This window comes from Aptenodytes patagonicus, chromosome 5, assembly GCF_965638725.1.
Source record: "Aptenodytes patagonicus chromosome 5, bAptPat1.pri.cur, whole genome shotgun sequence".
Lineage (NCBI taxonomy): Eukaryota > Metazoa > Chordata > Aves > Sphenisciformes > Spheniscidae > Aptenodytes > Aptenodytes patagonicus.
The window spans coordinates 15,465,952-15,479,662 of NC_134953.1; the positions used below are offsets into that span (position 1 = coordinate 15,465,952).

The window sequence follows — 13,711 nt, forward strand, 5'->3', positions numbered from 1 at the left end:
TCTTTGGTGTGATTTGTGTTATCCTCCTTAATACAGTTAAGTGCAGTTTAAACAATTGATTTAGGAGTAAGTGCATCAGGAAAGAACATCATTACCTCAATTAACAGTTTAGAATATTTCAATGTTAACATTTTGTTCAGAACTGACTTTACGACACTCCATAGCTATAATGGGAATGCCCTCTGATTTCTGATGTTACACGAGTTGTTTTATCAGTGGACAGTTTACCTCATTCCCATAATGTTTGCAGTTATACTGGGGAGGTAGCGGTGGGGGGAAGGATACATTCCCAGGCCCAGGCCATCTAAGAAACCACTAGAGTATCTGTGACTCTGAGCTGTAAAAACTCGTGATCTCAGGACTCCAGTTACATGGACTGATATCTGGAATCAAAGATTGTTTTTATTTATTAGCTGCACTGACCTAATTAAAATTTTACTCATAATCAAGGCAATTTAAGTTAAATATTTCATTTTCCACTCAGCAAGTATCATTTAGAATCCCACCTCCCTTCTCATTCAAAAAACCGCACCACTAAAATCAAGTCAATATCAGGTGAAACCTGTTGGAAGTCTGGTCATACTAGAAACTTCTATAGAATGCATATATATTTTTAGTTTCTTCACACAGTGTATGTTCTTCCTGTTCACCTAAACTAAGCATCTTTTATTAGACCTGAGCTGAAGATTTTATCACAACCAATAAAGGAAAGCAATGATTTTTTTCAAAAAGGGCTTAAAAAAATTTTGCCTTCCATTCTTCATTGTAAGTTGTCTGTCATTCCACATTTTAGCCTTGCCTACCTCATCTCTGATGCACGATCAGGCTACCAAAACTCTTGCAACCTTTGCTTACAAAGACAAGTACAAACAGAGTATTCTTTCTCTTTTTTAAAAAGATTTCTTTAAACCTTATTATGCAGAAGGTTGAGTAATGTATAGAGCTTTGCTAAAAAGAAACTATCTTCCAGCTTCAGCATTAGTAATTACAGCTGCCTTTTAAAAATTAAAATAACTTTTTCAAAGGAAATGGGAATTAGACGAGAATTAGCTGAACAAAATCAGGAAGTAACTGCACTAACATTATGGGATTATGTGCCTGCAGTCCGTCGTTCAGGCTGAGCAGACATGTAGCCGCTCAAGGCAACAGTAGAGTATTAGGCTTATGCTGAGCAGGACCTTCCTACTTCTGCTACTGATTTTAGACCAACTGTGGTAATTAGTGACAATTAATCCCAATTTACGAGACCTGCTTAAAAAGGACAGTTAAATAACTGAGTACTTGTCAGGTTTTGGAATCCTGAAATAAATAACAAAGCTTAATTTTAGTCTTAACAATGTTTATTAACAGAACAGAAAAATCCGATCCTTTCATTATGTTGGCTGGAATTGAAGGATATTCCGTATTTTCAGGAGCCCTGTAATACAACAACATGGAGCATCCTGATCCCACAGGCTAGTGGTCACGGGTCTGGTACTTAAAGACTATTCCTAGAGCCTAAATCTTTGCCTAATTTCACTTAAACAATTCAACCTATTCTTTTTAGGTTCTCAAGTCAGCAAAAAAAGAATCATGAGAATAACTGACAAATAATTCACAAGCACATCTTTAACTTTTGCTCAAAACTCATACTATTAATTTACAGCAAAAGGATATAGTGTTACCTGCTGATATAAAAAAAAATTACTTATAGACGTGAGAAAAGGTGCACAGCAAAATGTTTTGAGATTTCCTGCAACAATGCACTACATCTATGAGAATAGCTTGGATTATTATCTAAACTAATCAGATACATTACATCTGCAAATTGGGGGTGAAGATCTCAGAACTTCTGTTTTTCTGTGGGGTTTGTTTTTTTTTTCCCCCCCTAATAGATTCAGCTTCTGGTTATGCTTGAAACATCACAAAAGCCATCTTCTGCAGTTTACTGTTTCTGTCTTGTGCCCCAGCTGGCACCTGCCAGTGTCTATAAATGAAAAGTAATGAGGAATGAAAAGAATGAGAGGAGATTTAAATGGTTTAGTTCTAGTTTGGGGAGAATGGTTGTTTGCAAGTGTTTTTGTCCTTTTTGAAAAAGGCTTGCCAGCCTTTAATTAGAAATGCATGTAAGCATCAGTTATTTTTCTTCCAGTATTTATTGTTTGTTAGAGATAGGACCCAAACAACAACAACAAAATATAATCTAACTGTAGATTTAGATCTGAATATTGCTTATTGCTCATCTCTGACATTCATATATCTTTACAATGGTAAAATTATGGCTTTATTTTGAAAAAAGGTGTTTCATTTTTCACATGACTGATTTTATTTGATATTGTCACTTTAGTCTCTAAGCCCACCCCCAATAAAACCCACCCCAAAATTTGTAACTATGAGTATCCAGAACAGTTTGCTTTTCATTTGATCATATTCAGGTGAACTCAGACTATCACAGGTGTTCCATGTGCACTGAATAAGTCTATAGTTTAAAAGAGCATTTTAACACATATTTCCATTTTTTAAAAAAAGATGCATTTAAATTAGAGATAATTGCATATGCCCCTATTAGTGCGATCAGTTATTTTTCCCATGTAGAGGGACTGAAATCAAAACATTCCTATTTTTGCATAATCAAGTTTCCTAAAAATCTCTGCCTCTTTTGTTCCTCATTCTTTTTCTGGAGCCATTTCATTTTCTAATTACAAATTGTGATAAATTAGGGAGTATCTAATATGCATTTGTGTAAATTTTTTAATTTTTAAAGTTATGTAGCTATTGTAGGAGCTGCTAGAATACTTACTTTGTTGCCACCGGACAACTTAACTGGTATCAAGCCTGTGAGAGTAAGCAGATAACCAGTGCGCTGTATAGTGGTAAGTGTAGGAAGTCATCAAGCATGGATGACCTCCAGTTCAAGTGGAATCCCCTTTGACCCATGAAGTTGAACACGCTGCAAAAACCAGTCTGTCCAGTTAGCTAGAGGCTGAGATTTCTTGAGATGCCAGCTGATATAATAGGCTACAACTGACAAGTTTTACAGAGAGCTGTCTATCTGACTTGTGATTTTAGAGAGACGGTAGAAAAGATGAGAGGCAGATAGCAAAGCCTATAGCAAGAGGACTCTCCAAATCTTAGGGTCTCAAACCCAAGCCCAAAGGCTGAGCGATGCGGAAAGTGAAGCTCAGAAGAGCATTTATACACTTAACATTTTGCCTGGATCTGTGTATCTGACTGGCTCTCAAATACTTTTTGTCTGGCTCTCAAATACTTTTCTTTACTTAAGACAATACTCCAGGTAAAGAGGTTCATTGTGGGAGGAACTTATCAGAGCAGCAGCCCTGAGAGTGTCTAGGAAATGGAGGCTACCGTGGCCCAGTGCAGACAGCCCTTGCTTCAGGTACATAACTATAACCTTCTTTCTTCACAACACATCTGAGTCAGGACGTCATTACCAACTAATGTTTATTCTCTAGTTGTTCTCTTGGGATGAACAGATAATAGAAACATTCAAAGACCTCAATCAGCTAATATTGTAAATGAAAATAATAAGTAATGCTAGTTTTACCTTGCATTGCAGTTAATTAAAGATAATTAAGAGGTCAAACTTAAGAGTTGTTTCTTAACTACAAGCACCAACTCTTCATTCAACTTGGCTAAGAGCTTTTTACGTAAAATGAGACTTGCCGATAAAGGTACAGTCCGAAACCACTTTTCAGCAACAGATAGCGATTTTGAGATCCAGTTTAATTGTGACTGATACAGACTGGATGGGACCCTTTGAGGAACTCACTGCACACAGAATAGATTTTTCAAACTTCTGCAGATGAGAAGATGGGAAGTCTTGGCTCTAGGTGCTTCTAAAAAGTTTTAGGTTTCTAACAAATACATTAGAAATTCTACATGTTGGAGGGAATAACAAAAAAGACTTGTTCAGTGAATCCTAAAAGGAAACACTTTTTAACCCTGTGTTGCTTTTTCATATCAATTTTGACCTCCAGCAAATCAGGATTATCAGATGTATTGACAACGGGGTCACTAGCTGCGACACATACGTAAAGGAAGGTGGAAAGGTTTACCATTGCAAATACAATATACCCTGACAGAAGGATTTGCTGTGTCACAAGATACCTAGCTGTGCTTCAAGGACTGGCAGAACTGCCTTGAGATAAAACAAAATGAAACAAACCCACCCTCTCTTTGATCTGGTCACAGCTCAGCGTATGAGGAACGTATGTCAAGTGAAGGGCGCTGGGTGGGCCTGGCCTGTGACACATCCACACTCTCAAACAGCTGGAAGCTTTCAGCTCTTTTGCATACAAGCTATCCCACAAAAGCTTTCCAAAGTTAAAATAATTTTTAAAAAAAGAAAAATATAAACAACATGAAGAAGAATAAAGCGTGTAATAAGCTTTCAACTCAGATGTCAGATGAGGTACAGAGTCCCCAGACTTGAGGAAGAGGAGTCTGTCTTAATTTCAGACAGATCTGTGTAATAAGGAACTCGCCCACCATTTAGACTAATTTTTGAGTGGCCATGGCCTCCCCCTGCTCCTGGGAACAGAGCGGGATCTCCTGTGTGCACCAACAGCACGGTTCACCAACTTGTGCACAGAGAATCCAGTACTTTGGACCTTCAGCACACACTCTGCTTGTTAGTGCTATACAGCTGCCTACACCGCGTGGCGAGGGACAGCCCATAGCAAGCGACACCCCTCTGCTGTAAGAATATATGACACGGTCTCCGGGGAGGGAAGACTGGGCACAGTTGCTTCAGTGCATCTGGCTGTGAGCACAGATGTGCGTGCTTGCAGTTGGGAGTGGTACTGATAATGTTTTTGGAAACAGGGCTGACTGCAGCGTCAGTAGGGAGTGGTAGCAAAATAAAAACTAGTCTTAAATGAATCACAGGAAGTTTTCTATATTACAAGCATACTTACTTCTGTTTATCTGGAGGACTAGAATTATACCTCCTTAAATTTCTGGTGCTTACAGGACTGTCTGAATTATCTGTTGTGCCTCTTGAAAAATCCCTATCTGTGCTCTGGGACCAGTTTCTTTAGTTGAAAAATGGCAGAATTTTGAACAGGGTATATTCAGACAGAAGGTCTGCAAGGGAAGCTTTGTAAGCAACATTGACACACTCAATACTAGGTGACCTGCATATTGCTTCTCCTCCTCCTAATGTCAGTTAGATCTTTAACTGATAAAGTTGAACTGGTTTCAAAATAATAATAATTAAAAAAAAAAAAATCATCACACTGTAAATCAGTCAGTTTGCACTCCAGTTTCAGATCTTATACCTTTTTGGGTACATCTGTTTCTCACTGACAGGGCACCCTATAGTTCTGTGTCCAGAAAATGGCACTTTCTAAAGACCATTACTACCTCCATTCACCTAAAATAAGACTGTAGGTAAGTGCAGCCCTCATTTTGTCTTGAGAAAGGCAGCATAACAGATCACATAAAACCAAAATTTCTTGTTTTTCAGGCAAATTCAAATGCTTAGCATTGGAAAGCTAGAATGGGATTTAGTAAGTACAAATTTAGACTTAAAACACCCCCCCCCCCAAGCCCCCCCACCTGCTTCAGTTATAAAGTTTTACAGAAAAGAACCACAAAAAAGAAAACAAAGTAAGGAAGAATATAATGGAATTTGGAGAATAAAAGCTAAGTTATTAGAAGATGAAAAACAAAAATTAAAGAGCAGAAAATTAAAAATTACTACAGCTATGTCTGTTATTTAAAAAAACCCCAAACACATTAAAACATGAAACTAAAGAAGGAACAGCACGCCCAGCCCCCTCCTTTACTGCATCTCACAGCACAATTATTCCACCGCTTTCTCCCCAGCTGGTCTTTATTTTGTGTTTCTATTAGCTTTTAGTTTTATAAACAGGTGTGCAGGTGACCAAGTTAAGAAAGAAAGTTATTGTTTCTGGACAAAGGGGAAGACTCCTGCTTGCTGGGGGTTGCAGAATCTGCTCACCTGGAAGGGGATTTGTAAAAGTACCACTTGAGATTTTGAAAAGCTTGAAGCTCTTATCTTGGACTATCTTCTCAAACTAAATTAACGAACAAGAAAAGCACCACCTTTCTTACAACAGGCTTCCATTCGCACAGTGCTCCTGACACAGTCTTTGTGGAAGAACATGGATCTCAGTGAACTGGGTGAGTGTCTTCGCAAGATGTAATTTCGTATTACTTGCCAGTTTTGTGTAAGTAATTATATACAACTCCCCCCACCTTCCACCGCCCTTTCTAATTGCTCAGTAGAAAGCAAAAGGAAATTCCCAAATACAGAAAGCACCTAATTCCTCTTGTTAGGCCTCCTTCAGGTGCTTCAGATCTCCACACGCACGCACCCCTAAATCATATGCTACCTGGAACAGCGAGAGTGGAATTCCTTTGCAAGGAAACGCAGGCTGGCATCAGCTGGCTGGGTTGGAGCTGGTGTTTTCTATGGCCGCTACGTGTGTATAATGCATAAAAACACAGCTAAATTCTTGAGGTACAATCAGATAAACTGCTTCAGTTGTTGCTGATCTAGGATAGGGGGTTACTGACCCTCATCCACTCTGGGGGTTTATCGCAGCCCACCCCCTGCAATGACTTTCATGATGGGAGAGGAAGAAGTTTGGAGCTGGAGGTGGTAACTTGTGACACCAAACCATTAGCTGAAGGCATCGAGCCTTTGATCTTTATCTGTAAAGCTATCCCAAAGCTGTGAAGAAAAGTTGAAAGAAGCTTGCTTATGGGGAGAAGTCAGTTACAGACACCTATCTGAGAGGAAGCAGGAACAACGAATTGTCTTCTGCTGTGTTCATGAGATGCACAAGAGGAAAGGACTATAAATAGTTTAGTTTCGTCGTGTTGATTTTTTTTTAAGTCTGAATAACATCCTATTCTGCTCACTTTTCAATCATCCACTATTTTGTCTAAAGGCAAACCCCGTAATTAGAGCAGGCGTGTGTTTACGTGGTACACACAGAAGCACAGAAAGGCTAAATATTGATTATACTTTTCATCTTCGTATGCCCTCTATGTAATCTTCACAAAGAAGCTGTCAATCTCTCTTGTACTAGTAAGTACTAACACAGACTGAGTAAATGAAAATACCTAGCATGTAAAGGCATAATAAGTCTTTGACACAAATGAGTCCTAACATGAAATTAAATAGTATAATTACTTTGAGGTGACTGGGAATTCTGCGCATTGAAAGAACCTATGCAGATTTATTGGTGGGGTTGAGACAACTGAAGCCCTATCAATGACAGCAACTACTTGGTGCAACTGCTTCCTCATTTCAGATCAAGGCTGAGGCTTGTTCTCAGTATGTATGGACAATATATTAATACCAAAGATTTCATATGTTTACATTGTACAGTATTCTTTGCAATTACTTTTTTCTTTTATTTAGCAGAAAAGAGTAGTAGACCTGGTTCCTGTTATCTTTCTTTACTGCTTGTGGGGGCTTCACAGCTGGTTTTGAATATCAGAAAGCAGTGATGGCCAGGCACTTCTTAGTATAGCTTTTTAAACATAGATACTTAATAAAAGCTGAAGGCATTTTAGGTTTGGACACCTTTTCCCTCTTATCCAGCTTGCTCCCCCCTTTCTCTCAACTGGATAATCGTGATACTATAAGTAGTAAAGAGAATAATTAGCTGTTATGATATGCTAAGTGAGTGTTGCACATCACTTCTTGACACAAAAAGTTAAAAGACATTTTCTGTTCTGTAACTGACCTGCTCTGTTCTGAGTCTTTTTGGTTAACTGATCCCTTTTATGCACCAGCTGTCTGGATGTGAGATGATGCATTAAAAAACAAAAAAAAACCCACACAGAAGCTACATTCACAAGGCTTACTCCATTTTTCTGAAAGGTTTGCAAGCAGCAGAAGGAAACTAAATGTATTAGGTTACTCTAAAATACTGTTCCAGTTAAAACTAACTGAGCGCTGAAGAACTACTACCCTACAGCCTGGTAGGTGAAGGAGAGCAAGGACAGAAATTTAAGAGAGTAAAGTGGTTTTTATATTTCACCAAAAAGAGGAAGAACAAAGTCATTGCAGGGAAGTGAATAAAGACAGGACTTGGTACAGACCCAAAAAATTATCACCTGTCAGTGGTAACATTACTTTTAGTCACAATTTTACAAGCATTTTTGAAAGGTGAGATAAAATTTCTGTCACTCCTGCAGACATGTAGATTGAAAGTGTGTTACAGTCACATGAAGGGCATGAAAGTAAATGAACAAGTAAGAAAACAGAGTGAACTGAACACAGAAAGCTGAATTTTGATTTCGTGTTCCAACAGAGTGAGTTCTTCTTTTTTCCTCCTCTTATACCTCTTCCATGAATTTCAAACCTGCCATTCTAGTTCTGGTCACCTTTTGAAGGACATTGAAAAAGTCTGTGTCTAACTATGTAACGGGCTTGACCAAAATTTAGCCAGATATTTAAGCATACATTTAACTTCAACTACCTTAAACTTAGATAAGTACTTAAATTTTGTGTTAAGGTCTCGCTAATGTGGGCACATAAGCACTGACACGAGATGAATAAATTTATTTCATGATCTGAGTGCAGTATTCATCAGTGTCTTTGTGTCATTTAAGATTGCTACTAAAATACATTTCTAACATAGTGTTTTTAATCCAGTAAGTTCATAGACTGTGAAAGGATTAAAAAAAAAAAAAAAAGGGTGTGCTTTCTCAATGGGCTGGAAAACTTTGAGCTCAATAGTTTGAAGGCAAGGCGCCGTGTGCACTAGAGAAAAGGGGGGCTTTTCTAAACAGCTTCTAACTCTTCTCCTTAAGCCAAAAGTTCATTTATATGCATAATGGTCTGCATTTGCTATACCAAATAGTGCTCTGACAGCCAAATAAAGCAGAGCAGAGCTTCTAGGTATGGCATTCAACTTCAGACACTCCCATTAGCCTACTCCTAGAGACAAAACAACCCCAGATATCTTAATGCTGCCCAGTGTTCACAAGTCACTAAGATTGGTTCCAAGACAGTAGCTTTTATGTATATAGGTTCTATATGAGTAGATGTAAGAAGTTAAGAGAATCACTAATTTTAGGATTTTTATAAATTTGCATTGCTTTTTGTAGAGCCAAAATTTGTCTTAATAGGATTGCATTATTGGTTCTGTTCATACTTGCTCAGCATGAATAAGAGTAAAGGAAAACCCCCCCATAACTGGACTTTCAGCATGGTTTTTACTGTCCTTTATGGCCCAGTACTTCCTCTTCCATTCTCTGACAAGATTTTTCCCTCTTTCAGGCAATTTCTCTACAGGAATGCCCCAGTTGGAAGGAGACGGGAACTCTCTCTTTTTCCTCTCTAAAGCGTAACTTTTTTTTGACTTTCAATTTTTTTCTTACCTATGAGCAACTGAAGTGTAGCAACTCATTTCCTCTGTGTATTTTTGCTCAAGTCATGTAATGCTTATAGCAAAAACTACAGATGTTGTATTTTATGCCTTTAGCATTAAATTATTATAAATTATTAAACTGAATGCCTTCAGCATTAAATTCCCTTTAGCTGAAGTGATTTTACCAGCTGTTTAGAATCCAGATGATAGGGGTACAGGGAAATGGACACATTTTTGACACATCTGATGAAGACTAAGAACCACTGCTGTACTTAGGCTGAAAGTGTTTTTGCTCAAGCTACAGAAGCGTCATATCCACCATGGATGTGGGTTGGCACTGGCAGGGATCTAATAGAGGTTACTCATGGATCTATCAGTTTTGTTCATTTTGTATTGAAGTCTATCAAGTTTTGTTAGAACTTTGGAGAAGTATTTTGGTCCCTAGGGTTATACAGTCACTTTAATGGAGCCCACATGGGCTGCCACTGAAAGGGGAAATTCTGCTCTTCTCTGCCCTCCGTGCTTACCCAGCTATGATGAATCATGGAACTTCCAGCTGGGAAACTACCTACTTCTTTTTTCTTTTGCCAATTTAGATATCAGCAGGATTAGATCCAGCTTCATCACATGGTCATGGGAACCCTAGTGCCAGTGTGAGGGCGGAGACGAGTGACAGGGCGAGCAGGGGCATTGGGAGGGTGGAAAGAAAGGGACCTACCCTTTTGGCAGCAACTCAAACTTATGCTAAGTTAAACTGGCCACGTAACTACAGCTTCAGTAGCGCTTCGCTGCTTCTGTGCTTCTTGCAGAGATGCCTATAGTGTCTGTATTTTAAAACATGAAGGAACCATCTAGCCATATAGTATAGCCACTTGTGTTAATAGCCTACTTCACCTAGTTGCCCCTGCATTAAGCTTGAAAAATATATACTCATGTTTTTCATATTATTGCCTCAGGATGCATTATTTTATTTCTTTCTAAAGTATTTACTGTCTTGTATATAACTTATGCTGAGGTCATAAACTTGTAGCATTGTATGTCTGGCTTTGCTTACATCTGGAAAATGAACTTGTCCAAAATGTATATACTAACAGATTAGGAATAAAGATGCTAACAGAATTTCCAAGCTTCCTTTACCCCTCAGTCATTTACTATGGTGTCCTGGTTTCAGCAGGGATAGAGTTAATTTCCTTCCTAGTAGCTGGTACAGTGCTGTGTTTTGGATTTAGGGTGAGAACAATGTTGATAACTCACCGATGTTTTAGTTGTTGCTAGGTAGTGTTTACACTAGTCAAGGACTTTTCAGCTTCCCATGCTCTACTGACTGAACAGGCTGGAGGTGCACAAGAAGCTGGGAGGGGGCACAGCCAGGACAGCTGACCCAAACTGGCCAAAGGGATATTCCATACCACGTGACGTCATGCTCAGTACATAAAGCTGGGGGAAGAAGAAGGAAGGGGGGGGCGTTTGGAGTGATGGCGTTTGTCTTCCCAAGTAACCGTTACGCGTGATGGAGCCCTGCTTTCCTGGAGATGGCTGAACACCTGCCTGCCCATGGGAAGTAGTGAATGAATTCCTTGTTTTGCTTTGCTTGCATGTGTGGCTTTTGCTTTCCCTATTAAACTGCCTTTATCTCAACCCACGAGTTTTCTCACTTTTACCCTTCCGATTCTCTCCCCCATCCCACCGGGGGGGAGTGAGCGAGCGGCTGCGTGGTGCTTAGTTGCCGGCTGAGGTTAAACCACGACATATGGCCATCACAAAACAAACTTATTTAAATAGTATGTAAAGTCCTCCACAGTCTACCAAAAATCTAAGATAGTTCCCTAAAGCCAAATGAGAAAATACCATCACTTTCAGCCATTCTTTTCCATCAGTTTTTCAATTTTCTTGTCTGCTGAGCACATAAAACCAGTGATATTTGCTTTCTAAAAGAGATATTTGCTTATCTATCATTGTAACATGCTTTAGGGTACTTAAAAGTGTATAAAGTACTAGAAGACTATAAAACCAAATTATCCTCTAATGCAGCAATCATTTCAGAAACCACACAAAACGTATAAGAAAAAAAACTACGTAGTAAGCAGATATGTTCTTTCTTTTCTGATGATGAGGGACTTATAAATCATCCGCAAAAGATGATTTAGCCATCTGAAGATGGCTAAAAATTACTTTTGACTGATTCCTGCAGTCACATTCTACATATGAAAGAGTAGTTTTGAGGCATTTCCATTAAATACGTCAAATAGAGTGGGTCACAAATTTCCCTCATTGCAGCGTGCATACAGTAGTGTGCTACAGTGGAGAAGCACAGTTTAATCCTGAACTATACTGGTCCAACAAACTAAAAGGAAACATTCACATTTTTTAAATGTCAAAAATTTCAGTTAATGTAACATTGTTAATGTTAAGTAAAATGATCTCAGCTCTACAAATTGTGATTTTTTCAGTTTCTGTTCTGCAGATAATAGAAATCTTATTTTTTCCTCTAGGTTTGGTCACAATGCTGGAACTGCCCGCAGTGTTGAAACTCCAGATTTCACTCACCCTATAAACCGAAAGCAAAAATAATGGAATTCTTAGGATATTTAAAAACATTTCAGTTATACCTTGTCTGGCCTATTACAACCCTGAATATGGTTAGTCAGGATTTTTGATCAGGTTAAATGGTTTTCCAAAACTAAATTCACCAAAAGCAGAACTAAAATGTGATTCCATTACTCTTGATTAACTTTTTCAACTGTTGACTTACAGGAGCTTTGCTTCCCAAGACTATCAGACAGCTCTCAGAGAGATAATCAAATAGCAGAGGCATTTTCCAAGGTGAGAAAGGAAGGCACTAAAAAACAATACTTATTTTCAAATAAAGAGGTATTTATAGCAGTTTCTACCAATGTGGGAACTCTTTTTTTCCCCCCTCTTGATAGTCTAATGTTTTTTCCATATGCTGACACAAGCCGTAATGGTGTGGGGGGCTTTTTTGCAACATTTTATGATTGTCATATTTGCCTTCCAAAAGAAAAGCATCTATCACATTATAATGTAGTGTGCAGTACGTAGGTTTTGAATGATGCTGTATTACACAAAACTGTTTTGTTCTGGGATCAACATATCACTGGGTACCTGCAACATCATATTATGATTTAATATCAAGCCCTCTGCACAGCTGTATGGGGTATAGTTTTAAACTAACAGTGAAAAATGGTTACGCCAAGTTTACTGGAATGTTTTTTTTTTTCCATGGCCAAGAAAATTAATTTATTGGGTTATTTGGTTGGCTATTGGTCATTTATTATTTGACTTAAAAAAAAAAAAGCTAGTCTTTAGATCCAATCTATATTACTAGCTTTTGCTGAATAACTGACAGTCACAGGCCTAACATGATATGATTTGTGATTGCTGTAGTTGGCAAATGTTCCTACTGTGGACAGTTATTTTGGCAAAACTGCAATATCACTAGAAGACCTAATTTTATTTGCAAGAGTGTGCATATGAGGCAGTGGTGGAATAAGCTATGCCAGTAACTGAACAACTTTGCCAGCACAAGTAGAATGAAACTATAGGTACTATATAAGCATAGCTGATCTTGTGAACAGACTATACTCTTAGACTGCGACCTACATACAGAGATTGAACCAGGGCTCTTCACCACAGTTTCAATATTACACCGCATCATTTTGTCCACATTGCAATATTTTCATTTAAAACATAGGTAGATCACACTCACATTTAAACACACTTTTCTATAAACAGCATCACAGGCAGGAAATTCTGTATGAGAATAATTTACTATGTGGCAATTTAGGTTAAAAAAAAAAAAGTAGTGGTTTGGGGGGGGTGGGGGGTTGTTTGTTTGTTTTGGGGTTTTTTTTATGAAGAGGGCAGCTTGGAGATTGGTCCAGGCAGGATGACATAGCTGGAAAGAAGGATGATAAGCGAGAAAAAAGAACTTTAAAGGGATTCTTATCATGAAATGCTTGTGTGGAGAGAAGGGAAGAAAGGAGGACAAATATAGAAGGGGTGGAGGCTACGCTATGCTGAAGCAAGGGCGAAGGGAGAAGCAACAGGAGGATTTGACTGGAGAAGTCACACTGGGGGTGAAAGAAGGGATTTTTACAGCAGTATTTGGGGAAGTTTGCGTTTCGTATCTCAGTCCATTCCAAAGTCCAGAGGTGAGATTGATTCATGAACTCTTTAAGCTGACAGAAAGCTAGAGGAAAGAGAGATTATACAGCTTTATAATTTAATCACAATCCCATGCTTTGTATGGCAAACTGGACCTAACAATCCTACAGAAAGAACTTTTGTGTGTACTCATCAGCACGGCAAATGTAGCTGTTGATCTCCTTTTCCCC

General features: G+C 38.5%; 1 protein-coding gene across 4 annotated transcripts in view; it reads right to left on the bottom strand.

Annotated features, from left to right (window-relative positions):
- BLNK (B cell linker) overlaps positions 1–13,711 on the bottom strand; it is a 106,702-nt gene that overhangs the window by 34,902 nt on the left and 58,089 nt on the right. The gene's annotated exons all lie outside the window — the stretch shown is intronic.